Here is a 13,575-nt window from a genome sequence, read left to right on the forward strand (position 1 = left end):
ACCTCCCCCCATAGCACACATTCACATTCCCTATGTCATTCTACCTCCTGCTCAATTGCTTCTGGAAGTTTTTCACATCTTTCAAAGCCTTTTCCAGGATGACATCTGTTCTAATAATACCTGTACCAAGACACTTTCCTACAGCCCCCCTGGTGAGAATGAGTAGCTCCCTCTCTAGGATTCCACAACAGGTTACCTTCACTGCCTTTTCGAACTTAAATCACTTTGCCTAATATTAGAAATCCTTGTCAACATGCCTGTCTCCTTCTAAGTTCCCGGACAGCACCACGTCTTATTTACATTTAAATAGCATTTCCCTCACAAGGTTCTAAGAATTAAATGTTATAAGATATAAAGCAGCCAGCACAGTGCCTGGAATTTTGGTTCCGTTGCAGTGTGTCAGTTATACAGTGACTCTCGGCGCTGTGCATCTCCTCATTTGGGAGGAAGGGTGCAAGTTTCTTCACTTGTAAGAAGGAAAGGTGCACCTTAATATGGAGAAATGCCGAGTTGTTTCGCTGTTGTGTGGGAGTGTAAATGTGTGCAGGAGGGTGTGTAGGGAAGCTGAGTAGTAGAATGGATGCACTATGCTGGTTATCGATGTATTGCCTCTCAGCTTCAAGTTCATTCCTTTTGCCTGCTCTGGGAAAATAGATATGGGCCCTTTCAATATTTTTTCCTTTGCCAGTAGCACAATTTAAGCTTTCTTCAGTAGTAGGTGCTGAAGAGAGATTACAGAAGGAAAGAGTTTTGCTTCCTAGTTCCCATTTGCTCTCTAGGCAGGCTGCTGAAGAATGAAGCTCCCCCCACCACACACACACACCCTACAGGGCATATTTCCAGCAAGTTCCAGCGAGTGGATTTCCAGCAAGTTCCACCAGTGCAGCACCACAGCGACTTATCTCATTAAGTGGGTCGTAGTTGTGCCCTCTTGGGTGCGCTATCTCAGCCCTAGAGGTAATAGCTGTTCCTTATAGCTGTTATTCCTATGTTTTTTAGAGTTTTCTTTATTTCTTACTAGCCAATCATCATTACTCCAATCCTCTATTATACTTAATGCTTCTTTATATTAAACTTCCTCTGTGCAAATTACTGTGTGGTTTTTCTCTTCATCTTGGACCCAGACGGACCACTCACCCTTTTGGGTTTCCTTCCAGCACAACGTCTGTTCCTGGGATGTAACTGAACACCCACCAGATGCTCGACAACCCCCATAGTTTCATTTCTATTCAGTCCTCTCCACTCATTCGCTTGACCCCTCCTCTCCATGGAGGGACACAGAATGGAAGGCGGAAATGTTTTCTCACTACTGTCACTCCTAAGGCTGGTTTTTCTTCTCCTGGTCTGCCTGAGCCGTATCAACCTGAATAGGGCACAACACAGTGCCCGACAGGCAAGCAGACCTCAGAGCAATGGGAGAAGTGGAGGAGACGCTGGTAGTGCCATCTACGTGTTCTCAGGTGCGAGCTGAACCATAGAGGCTACGGACAGAGCTGGTATTTCTATCAATACCCAGTGCAGCCATGGGAACCTGGAGTTCTGCTTCCTGTAATGGTGGACTGAGTAATGCAGAGGAGCTGTTCCCGTGAAAGAGACTAAAAAACTGGATGAAATGTTATAAAAATAGTCTCAAGAACATCAAAAAGTTAACGAAACAACGCGCGATTACTGATCTAAGAGCTGAGAAAGACCAGAAACCTAGAGAGGTATGAAAAAAACCTAGAGAAGACCGCTTTTGCTCTAGGGCATTTACTGATCCAGACAAATCGGGAAAAGGCTGGGCTGCACTTCTGGTGGCTTTGTGGGTCTGAGGGACAAAAGTCAGAATCTGGGACCCACCAAAGGAGGGGAACTGGAAAACCACCCCCTGCCTTGGACAACGACTACAAAGAATCATCGCTTGGGAGAAAGAATGATCCAGAATTAACCAACAGTTAACCACATGGACTGCAGATCAGTCTCAAATCATCCGGGGATTTAGCACTCGCAAGTGCCTGGCATAAGCAAACAAAGATTCATTCCTGTAAAGACAACGTCAAGTTATTTCTACAAATAATGTTTAAGTAGAATATCGAGAACGAAGTGAAATATAACCAGGTATAGGAGAAGATAAGACAGCAGAAGAAAGAAGCAATAAAAGCATCTATGCTGAGGGACAGAGCCCTCTGCTGCCAGCTGCGGTGCAAGCCACAGGGCACTCCCACACATAGTGGTCCTGACACAGGCACGTTGCTAGTGACCTTGGTCCTCTGGAGGAAGCTAGTCTGTGAGCATCTTAGGACATCCGCAGAAAGGATCCAGAGTGAAAATCCTTGAGGGCCAAGTTTTCAGCAAGGAGCCTCCTCACCCCTATAGTAACAGAAAACTGTTCCAGCAAAGCTGGGGAAAGGGTCTCGCTGGTCCAGATCTTTCCAGCTTCCCTCACAGGCTGCAATACAAGCTGCAGAGTGTATGGAGCTGAAGCGACGACCTCCACATTTGTGGGGACCAGAAAACTCCAGCAGGGAAAGGTTGGTGGGGTTCTTGGATGCAACAGAGGGAAGGGTGGGCCAGCTGGAGAGCACCGGGCCCAGACTCCAGCCACCGCCCCCGAGGGAGGGCAGGCAAGGGGCCCAGCTGCATTACAACTAGCATTGGTCACTCTTCTACACGCCTTCCCGACCCTGGCTGCGCCCGGAATCGCCAGGGGAGCTGTAAAGACTCCTAGTGGCCAGGCCTGGGCCCCAGAGATTCCCATGTCACTGGTCAGGGGCGGCCGGGCACTGGGGTTGAAAAGTTCCAGGGCATTCTCACGGGCATCAGGCCGAGGGGCACTGCTCTGTACTCCAGGTGGGTGGGTCACAGGATCATCGCATTTACCTCTCACCCCCCCGCGCGGGTTCGTGCTATCAACCCGGTTTATGTGCACATAGAAGCCAGCAGGCCGCGCCCAGGGCGCAGGCAAGAAGAGCGTGTGAAGTGAGTTTAAATGCAGGCTCCAGCACCGCCACCCACTGCCCGCAAGCCACAGAACAGACACAACATTCTCACAGAGCAGCACTGACCCTTCCGGCGTGCAGTACACGCTGACGGTTTCCGTTCGACTCCATGAAAACGATTGCCCCCCGCGGGATGCACTGCCCCAGGCGCGGCAGGGGTCACGCACGGCTCCACGGCATTGGAGCCGCGGACAGGGGGCGGGGCAAGAACGCAGGAGCAAGCCGGACCATCTTAGTTTTCTTTGTAAAGACAGGGAAAGGCCCAGAAGAGGCACGGAGCGCCAGGCTGCGTCCTCGCGCTCGTGAAACTGGCTCTCCTGGGCTCGTTAACGCAGGCGTGCGCGTGTGTATGAGACAGAGAGGGAGAGACACAGACAGAGGATGCGTGTGAGAGACAGATGCGACGGCGGCAGAGAAGAGGAAAGGACCTCGGAAGCAGAAGGGGCAAAGAAAAGCTAACACCTCCCCATTGTTGTGGGACCTCCAAGGAGGTGGCCTCGGGCGAGCTAAGTCTGACCCACAGCCAGTCTGTCTCCCAGGCTGAGTCTGGGCCTGAGACCCCCAGCGGGAGGTCGAGGGAGCAGGATGGAGGCGGGCAGCAGGGCGGCCCAGCTCCGGGGAGCAGCACGGCCAGGGGGTGACACCTCGTCCTGTCCCCTTGGCCGCATGACGGCTGCCAGGTGCAGAGCTCAGGGCCTACATTTTAATGCTGAGAAAGCAAATGGGAGATACAGTCATTAAAAACCTCTGGGCGAAAGTTCATTCAAGACCTCTGCAAAAAGCTGGGCTTCCCAGAGCTGGGGCAATCTTTAAAGTACATGACTACTTCTATCATTTTAAAGAGAAAAGTGGTTGTGTTTGACTGTTCGCTGGCTATAATTAACCCAACAACTCAGGCCACCCTCAGAGGAACACCTACACTTCTGAGAACAATCCAGAAAAAGGTAGAATGAAATCGCGGGAGTCACCGCCAAGGAAAATAGCTGGATGGGATTACATGGAGGGTACTGCGCATAGTGGACCATCAGTTCTGCTTGCTGAGAGCTCTCCTCCCCACCCCCAATAGCTGCCAGAATGATCTGTCCAGAATGCAGGTCTGGCTGTGTGATCCTCCCCTCCATTGACAATCCTTTAATTGCTTCCAGCGGCCCTTGGGATCTGATCCAAAGCTGACCCAAGAGCCTTCCTGTTCCAGCTCTCCAAGTTCATAATGACTCCCCAGTACCCGTTCCGTGTTTCAGCCTCTCTCAACACTTTGTGGTGTCCCAAATGCCTCAAGATTACACAGCCTGGCAATGACCTGGAATGCAGGGAATCTGTTTTCCTTTAAGTGTGGCCCCAAGTGCTCAAGCAGTCAGCTGAGCATGGGGTAGTGCAAGGAAGAAAGATTTGAACCTGAACCAAGGTAGACTGAGGGAATACTCACAGGCAGGGCCAAGATTCTTCTTAGAAATTTGGGGTTAGCTCTACCTCACATATAAATAAAGGGCCAGTCAAGACCCCAGTTCCTAGGCCAAAGTGCTAAGATCTTACGTTGGTAGCACATAGGTCAAATTAGGCCTGCAAGCACATTTGGTTGGCCTGTGTTTTCATATGCTTAAGCCTACATTTTAAAATTGGGAGATTTCACATTAAAATCTGTGTTGTTACTTGTGTTTGAAAAACGGGAAGATCTGTAACATAAGACTCAAAATCTTGCTTGGCAATAACTGCAAGGATTACTACCTTCCTTAGGAGCAACAGGTGGGGTCCAGCCAGCCCCAGCCCCCTCCAGTCACCTGTGCACACCTATGCACTACACCCAGCCAGCTTCTCACAGTTAGGCCACCATCCTGGGCCAGCCCCAAAGGATGTCTGCAATCATTTTAGCCTGAAAAATGTCTAAAGCCTTGTGGCAGAAACAATGCTATGTGTTCACCAAATCTTCCATTTCCTCTCCTCTTCTTGGGAAAAGCACTCTACCCAGCTCTCTTGAACTTAAGCAGGGCCACATGACTAGTTCTCCCAGTGGGCTCTGTGTAGAAGTGCCACATGTCACCTCTGGGCTGAGGCAACATAAAGATTCTTGGAGGCCGTGTGTTACATGAGCAGAGCCCATGCTGGTTCTACATTATAGATAAATTTTCTATATAGAAATGAAATATATACTCATGTATAGGAAAAGCAAACAACAAAATATTTTTAAAAGACTAAAAGGGAAAAAATAAAAAGAAGAAGAAATAAATCTACATGCACATACATAATTTCCCTGTAAAACATGTGTGGTAATTCCTTCTTGTTCCTGGGAGTTGACGTCATTCAGTCATACACAAACATTGAAAGACAAGTGAAAACAAGACCCAGGCACTCCATCAGAGAAAAGATCTAAAAATAACTACCAGAGCGGGTTGCAAATATCAAATATTTCATGCACCAAGAGGAAACTTTGCATATTTTCCTTTTCAAGGAAGAGCATTCACTCCTTCAAAATGTCACTGGGACTTTGGGCAAAGATTTTTCACAGTTCAGATTTGAGAGATCAGGACTTTAAACAGAAACCAGCTAATAAGAAGTTCCCATGCACCATAGGCAACAGGCAGCTTTTCTACCGGGTTTTGTGGCTGTTATCACTGGTGGGAGGGAAGCAGGGGGAGAATGGCTTGGCAGTGAGATTTGGGGAAAATAGAGTAATAATCAAAGAAAACTTTTGCCTTTGAAAACAGAGCAGAAAAGGTAGAAACTATTGTTTTAAATATAGATCGCTGTGTGACAACAAACGTTTGTTATCTCACATTTTCTGTGGGTCAGAAATTTAGGACTGACTTAGCTGGTTGCCTCTATCTCCAGGTCTCTCATGAGCTTGCAGTCAAGCTGTCAGCTGGGGCTGTGATCTCATCTGAAGGCTCGATGGGTGGTGAAGTGGGAATCCACCTCCCAGCTCACTCACAATGTTGTTGGCAGTCCTTGGCCCTCACTCATGAGACCTTTCAAGGGCTGCCTCGTGTGGCTGCTGGCTATCCCTGGAGAGAGCAATTTGAGAGAGTGCCTAAGGCAGAAGCCACAGTCTTTCCAATCTGATCTCAGAATTGACATCTCCTCACTTCTGCATTCTGTTCATTAGAAGGAAGTAAGTCCAGCCACACTCAATGGGAGGGGATTACACAAGGGTGTGGGTACCAAGGAACAGGGATCATGGGCACATCTTCACTAGTGAGAAGAAAACTGCTTTAAATATTTCTGATGGGGTTTATGAATTTAATGAGGTGAGAGGAAGACCTGAGTATAGAAAATGGAAATAGTGTAAAGATAACTTGGCTGGTATGAAAGGTGTGGGCCAGGACATAGCTAGAAATGAGATTAGCCAGATAGGAGAGAATTGTATTTGAGTTCTGAGGGCCGTAATTTTGAATATGTATTTAGCTGACATAAAAATTTATTTTAGATTCATGGCACATAACATTCTGGAAAAGATAGGAATTCTTGACCATGAACACAGGTAACTAGTGTCTGTAAAATGATGCAGCAAGAATGATGCCAAAAGAGATGGACAGCGGGGGGCCAGCCCCGTGGCTTAGCGGTTAAGTGCGCGCGCTCCGCTACTGGCGGCCCGGGTTCAGATCCCGGGCGCGCACCGACACACCGCTTCTCTGGCCATGCTGAGGCGGCGTCCCACATACAGCAACTAGAAGAATGTGCAACTACGACATACAACTATCTACTGGGGCTTTGGGGAAAAAACCAAAAGGAGGAGGATTGGTAATGGATGTTAGCTCAGGGCCGGTCTTCCCCAGCAAAAAAAGAGGACGATTGGCATGGTTGTTAGCTCAGGGCTGATCTTCCTCACAAAAAAAAAAAAGAGAGAGAGATGGACAGAATCAGCTGTGTGCTGGAGAAGGAAGCAACAGAACCTGATAACTGACTCTGTGTGTGTGTGTGTGTGAGGGAGAGAGAGAGAGAAATTAGATACCTACTAATGCTGCATATTGAGATTTCCAAGGGGACTCCGGTAACCATCACCCCTCTTTTCCCTGCTCCCCGATTCTGGAAAGTTGAGAAATAAGAGAGTAAAGATGGAGGCTGAATAACATCTTCCTCCTACTAGAGCTAAGTTGGAGGACACAGCTTGGTGTGCAAGCCCAAGGAGCCTGCAGGTGAAGTCCAGCATTGGCTGGACTCATCCACCCAGAAATCCTGCCCTGCCAGCAGTCTTTCTCCCAAGGGGAAGAAGACAGTGGTGATAAAACATAGCCAGTTATTCTTCCCCAAATCACCGATCATCCCCCACTTCCCCAGGGATGAAGTACACAAAATGGAGACAGAGGCCAATAATTAGCTGCCTTCACTGTTGGGAAAAAGTGATCTCCCTACCCCAGGACACTGTGTGAAGCCAGTCTATATAGATGGGTGTAATCCTCCATTGAAAGGGAAACAGAGACCAAGACTGCACAGCTCGTGCTTGCTAGTAACTCAGGACCCATGCTGAGATTTATTTGAAGAACAAATTTAAAGTCTTCTTTAATATCCAGGCCACACAGCTGCTTTCCTGGGGCTCCAGTACAATCGGGGTGAGCTGTGAACAGGACATGGAAAAGGGAGCAGCAGGGACTGAGGGGAGGGGCAGTGCAGGAATAAAGGAAGGGAGAGTTCCAGCCCATTGTGTCAAGCTGCTTTCCATCCTCCATCTCCCTGAATCCTCACACCCCTGGGGGAAGGGAGATCCTCAACTCTGAGAGCTTAAGCAGTGTAACCAAAGTCACACAGAGAGAAATGGAGAGGAGGGGGTCTATCCTCGAGTCCCTTGGGTAGGTCTTTCTCTCTCAGACCTCTTTGTAGCATACCTGGTAAGACTCCGACTCTCTCGGGCCAAGGAGATGCTCCAAGAGGAGAGACAAGGAAAACGCCCAAGGGCCCTTTATGGACGGGGGTAAAGCGGGGAGGGTCATGCCCTGAGGACACTGGGCCAGCACACCCGGTGGCCTGCACAGACCCCCACTCTGGGGCTCCCCACAATGGAGCACTCGAGATTCTCCACTGGGGCCCTGTTACCCTGCATGTTCCGAGGATTGCTCCAGAAGCCTCTGAACCATCCCTTCAAGCTCTATGACTTATCCCACCACAACGAGAGGCCGATGACAACTGGACCCTCCCCTGTCCAGCCCAGTGGCTCTTTGTAACGGTCTCCATTTCTACTGCTCTCTCGAATCCCACTGTTCCACTGGGAACCGATCAAGCCCCCTCCTTTCCCTGAGCCTGAGGCCGTCACTAGTGACTTCCACCCCAGCCAGGCCTCCTGCCTCTAACTCTCCCTCTGGGCAAGGCCTCCTCCAAACACCACTCCCCGGCTCCTCTGCCTTCCTCTGGGTACAAGAGAAGGGCTCCTTGTGCCTCAGGTCAAGCGCTCTGCCTACACACCGGACACCCCAGGTCCTTTCCCCTGACTGGGCCTCAACAGCAGGGCCAGACCACCCTGAAGGAAAACAAAACCCCTGGCCAGAGGCTTACCTCACCCCCTTTAGGCAGGTCTGTTCTTCTTTGGCCGCCCAAATTCTCAAGTTGCCTTTCCCACTGCATCTACCACCCAGTCTCTCCTTGTCTTCTCCCATACTGCCTTCTACCTCCTCCACGCTCCTCTAACGAGCACCTTGCCCAGAGGTGACCAATGGCTTTCAAATTTCAAATTCACTGGCTAGTCTCGCTTGTCACCTTCCTTGGTGTCTCCACAGATTTTAGCGTTATTGACCACTCCTGCCTAGGGTGTAATTACTCCCGGAATTCACTTAACAAAGGCTTACCGAATACCTCTGTGGTGCCAAGCACAATTCTAAGGCTGGGACATAGCGGTTGACCAAACACGCCAGTCACTCCTGCAGTGAGCTCACCCTCTGAGAAAGGAAGGTAAGAACAAAACAGAAATGGACAAAGTCGTTCAGATGGTATTGAGGGATATGAAGAAAATGAAACTAGATGCTATGGAAAGGAGGAGGCCCCAAGATTAGACAGTCACAGAAGACTTCTCTGAGAGGTGACATCTGAGCTGAGATATGAATGATACAAAGAAGCCAGTCACAAATCCTGAGGCCATGGAATTCCAGGAAAAGAGAATAAGAAGTGACAGGCCTTCGAGGAAGAAAAAACCTGAGCTACTGAAGGGTTGGAAAGATGGCCGGTGCCGCTTGGTAACAGCGAGTGAGGACATGGACATGTGAGGGTGATGGGCATGGACCAGATCACGTGTGGGTGCAGATCACAGGAAGACAACAAGAGATGGGCAGGGAATAAATCGTGTGTGGGAATCAATCATAGTTAAGACAGAAAGAGATGGGCAGGGACCATATCTTGTGTGGATATGGATCATAGTAAGACAGAGAGATGGGGAGGGGCCAATCATGTGTGGGGATGGGTCAAAGTAAAAGAGAAAAAATGTGCAGGGGCCTGATCATGTGTGTGTGTGTATCATAGTAGGACAGAAATATGGTAAATATATGTGGTTTTAATATATCAATTACACCTCAATAAAGCTGATTTAAAAAAAAAAGAAAGAGACAGGCAGGGACCAGATCATGTGCGGGTATGGGTCAGAGGAAGAAAGAAAAGATGGCTGGGACTAGAGCCTGTGTGGGGTGGCATCATAGGAAGACAGGTAGTGATGGGCTGGGTCAAGACCATGCATGGGATAGGATAACAGCAACAGAGAAAGAGACAGGCAGGATGAGATCATTTTGGGGTATAGATCGCAGAAAGACATGTGTAGGACCAGTTCATGTGTGGATAACGATCACAGTAAGAGAAAAAGAGACGGGCAGGACCAGATCATGTGGGTATGGATCACAGTAAGACTAAAAGAGATGAGCATGGACAAGATAATATGTGTGTGTGAATCATAGAAAGAGAGGAACAGGGGCGAGTTTATGTGTGGGTTTGGATTTACAACAAGGCAGAAAGAGATGTTCAGGGCCACATTATGTACGGATATGGGCTATAGCAGGACAGAAAGAGATGGGCAGGCACCAAATCATGTGTGGGTGTGGATCATAATAAGACAGAAAGAGATGGGCGGGGCAAATAACATGTTGATATGGATCACAGGAAGACAGAAAGAGATGCAAAGGACCAGATCGTGTGTCATATGGATCATAGTCAGACAGAAAGTTATGGGCAGGGTCAGATCATGTAGGGCCTTGTGGGCCATGGGGAGGGATTTGGAATTTCATTCTAAGCACAAAATGAAGCCACTGGAAGACCGAGTTTTGAGATGATATTGTACATATTTTTAAAATATCGCTTGGGCTACTGTATGGAGACTGGAGTGCAATGTTTAAGAAGGAAAGGAGGAGACCATCGAGGTGTGCTGCTGAGGTCCAGGGCTCAGGCAGCAGGGGAACTGGGGGAAAGAAGACGTGAAGTGTGATTCTGATGCATCTCTCGTCCCTTCTGTACTCCATTCACACCACTGCTAGAGGCACTCCTGGAATATCAAAATTCCCCCAAGATTTGCTCCATTTCCCTCTGCTCTTCTCATTCCGATTTTAACCCAAAATTAGGTCCAGTCTTAGCCTGGGGAGGCTTCAAATAAACAGGTCAGTAACCAAAAATAGGTTGAAAAATTCTAATATTCACTCGTTTTTACATTACCATTGAAGGAGCCGTCACAAATCATCAGTTGTGCCTGCTCTAAAATTCCCTTGTCCTGTCCAGCTCTCACTCCCCCCACATCTGCCCACCGCAAGCTATGCTGCAAACTCGCTGATAAACTTTGTTCTTGCCACATTTGCTATCTTACCGACACATAAAATTCAACTTTCATTTCTATGTGGATGATGATCAAACACACGTATGAGACAGAGACTGCTGGTTGTCTACGAAATCAGTTCTCCTGTTCTTAGATTAAGAGCCTTATGGCTGGGCACACGGCCGCCTAGTTAAAAGACTCCCCAGAGTGGCTGAATGTGAATGTGGATGTGATGGCAGGAGTTAGAGCAACCGTATCAGGTCACGAGATGGAAGCCACAAGCTGAGGAAAGCAGGACAAGAGGGAAGGAGTAGGGATCTCTGAGATATATGGAGCACCTATGTTTCTATCTTTCTGAAGCTCCTGGGATTTGAGGTCTTTCTGTTCAAGTACCCAAACCCGTATCCTAGCTACCGCACTGACAACTGCAGGAGAGGAGGGAGGCATTTCACCACTCCACGCTTTCCTTTGCACGCCACCCTGTCCCCTCCAGGGTTTTTGTGTGTTTGTTTGTTTAGCGCCCTAGGCCATTGAGAAGGTAGGAGGGTTAACAAGGGCAGCTTGGGGTCCGGGGGGTATCCTGATGATCTGCGGGTGTGCCACAGGCAGCGGTGGATAGGAAACCCACACTCCTGACAAGACTTCTCCCACAGGGAGCCCTGGCTTCCACGCAGCTCTCCGGAAGGGCCACACGCCTGTTCCGCAGGCTCTGGACTGACCAGCTCCTCTTCGTGGTCCTCATGGTCCTCCAGGCCCCCTCCGCCTCCTTCCTCCCTGCCCAGGCTGCTCTCTAGGCTCCCGGACGAGGGGCCGGGGGAGGATGGATCTTCCCGCTCGCCTGCCACTGCCCAGGCGGCTCCCGTTTCCTTTCTCTTTCACGTTCTTTTTCTTGACGATTACAAAGCCCTCTCTCATCTCCACCAGGTCAAAGCCTACTTCCTCCATTAAAAAAGCATCCTCTCTGCCTCTCACCTCCATCTGTCCCTTCTTCAAGAAGAGAGAGACATATCCTGTCATCTCTAGTAACTCATTGGTTGCTTCAGACCAGCATTTAAATCGTTTGTCTTCTAACACCCAGCAATGGTTCTCAAACTTCAAAGTGCACCAGAAGCACCTGCAGGGCCTGTTAAAACACAAAACGTGGGGCCCCACTCCCAGTTTCTGATTCAGCAGGTCTGGGGCGAGCCTGAGAATGTGCATTTCTAACAAGTTCCCAGGTGAGGCCCATGCTGCTGGCCAGGGGACCACACTCTGAGACCCACCTTTGGTCTGTTGGGCTGGGCCTTTCAATACTGCAGCCCTACGTGGCTGTTGAGCACTTGGATGGGGCCAGGCTGAAGCGAGATATGGTACATTTGCCACAGCTAATGGATCAATACTGATACATTACTATTAACTAAAGCCCACACTGTATTCAGATTTCCTTACTTTTTACCTTTTTCTGTTCCAGGATCCCCTATTATGTTCAGTCATCCTGTCTCCTTGGGCTCCTCTTGTCGGTTTCTCAGACTTTCCTTGTATTTGAGGACCTTGGCAGTTTTGAGTAGTACTGCTCAGCTATTTTCTAGAATGTTCTCCAATTGGGATTTGTCTGATGATTTTCCTCATGATGAGACTGGGGTTATGAGTTTTGGGGAGGAAGACTACAGAGGTGAAGTACCCTTCTCATCACATCCTATCAATGACACATGCTGTCAACCTGACTTCTCACTCTTGCTGTTGACCTTGGTCACCCGGCTGAGGTAGTGTTTGTCAGGTCTCTCCACGGCAAAGTCACTTTTTCCCCCTTTCCATACTGTCCTCTTTGGGAGGAAATCTCTATGCGCAGCCCGCACCTGAGGACTGGAGTAATGCACCACCTCCTTGAGGGTGAGGATCTACATAATTTGGGATTCTCCTGCACAGATTTGTGTATTCTCCCCCGTTTGTTCATTTACTCAATCACTTGTTGACGGCAGTATGGACTCAGGGACACCTATTTTATGCTTTGGGTTGTAATCCAGTACTGCTTTATTTTGTTGCTCAGATCATTCCAGATTTGGCCATTGGCAGCTCTTTCAGTTGGCTCCTGTGTCCCTTTGACATACCTCATCATTATGCTTTCTTGAACATATCCTTCTGATGCTACAAGATGCTCCAGACTCATCATGTAAATTCCCTGTCCCAGTCCTAGAATCAGTCGTGTCACCAAGGAGCCCTGGTTTCTGCTATTAGAGAATGGTGTTAGAAATGAATTATTAACTTTTAAAGTGTGATAACGGGGGTACTTTTCTAAAAGGTTCTTTATCTTTTTGATATACATACTGACCTATTTAGATTAAATGATAAGTCATATTTGCTTCAAAAGAACATGGAAATGGGAGATGTGGGTTGGAGTGTGGATGAAACGAGATTGGTCATGAGCTGCTAATTACTGAAGCTGGGTGATGGGGGATTCCTTCACTATTCTGTTTTTGCAGGTGGTTAAAATGTACTACAATAAACCTTTTTAAAAAGAAGAGCCAGTGTTTGTTGATGGAAACAGATGTTTTATAGGAGATACCAACACCAAACACTACTTTGACCTTCTATATTTTTATTTTTAAATTCCAATTCCAAAGCATGAAAAAGGTGGCTCCCAAATTAGAAAAATATTAGCTTGCTCAATAAAAATGGAATCATGCAGCAATTGGCTCAGAGACATAAGTTGTCTCTAGGACATAAGACAGCTTTATTAAAACTTGTTTTAAGCGTTTATAGGTCATAGTTATATCTTCAAATCCTACTCTAACACACATACCCACACACATGCTTACTGACGTCAAAGGCTGAGAGATACAACAGTCATTTTTTCTATTGCATTTCTATTAAATTATCCATACGGTCTATCTGGTTTTGCTTCTACTTTGT

The 13,575-nt window shown here is 48.1% G+C and overlaps 1 long non-coding RNA gene across 2 annotated transcripts in view; it reads left to right on the forward strand.

Moving 5' to 3' along the window:
- Positions 1-13,575, forward strand: part of LOC131400785 (uncharacterized) — an 84,346-nt gene that overhangs the window by 8,845 nt on the left and 61,926 nt on the right. The window lies entirely within an intron of this gene.

The sequence above is a fragment of the Diceros bicornis genome, chromosome X (genome assembly GCF_020826845.1).
Source record: "Diceros bicornis minor isolate mBicDic1 chromosome X, mDicBic1.mat.cur, whole genome shotgun sequence".
NCBI classification, from domain to species: domain Eukaryota; kingdom Metazoa; phylum Chordata; class Mammalia; order Perissodactyla; family Rhinocerotidae; genus Diceros; species Diceros bicornis.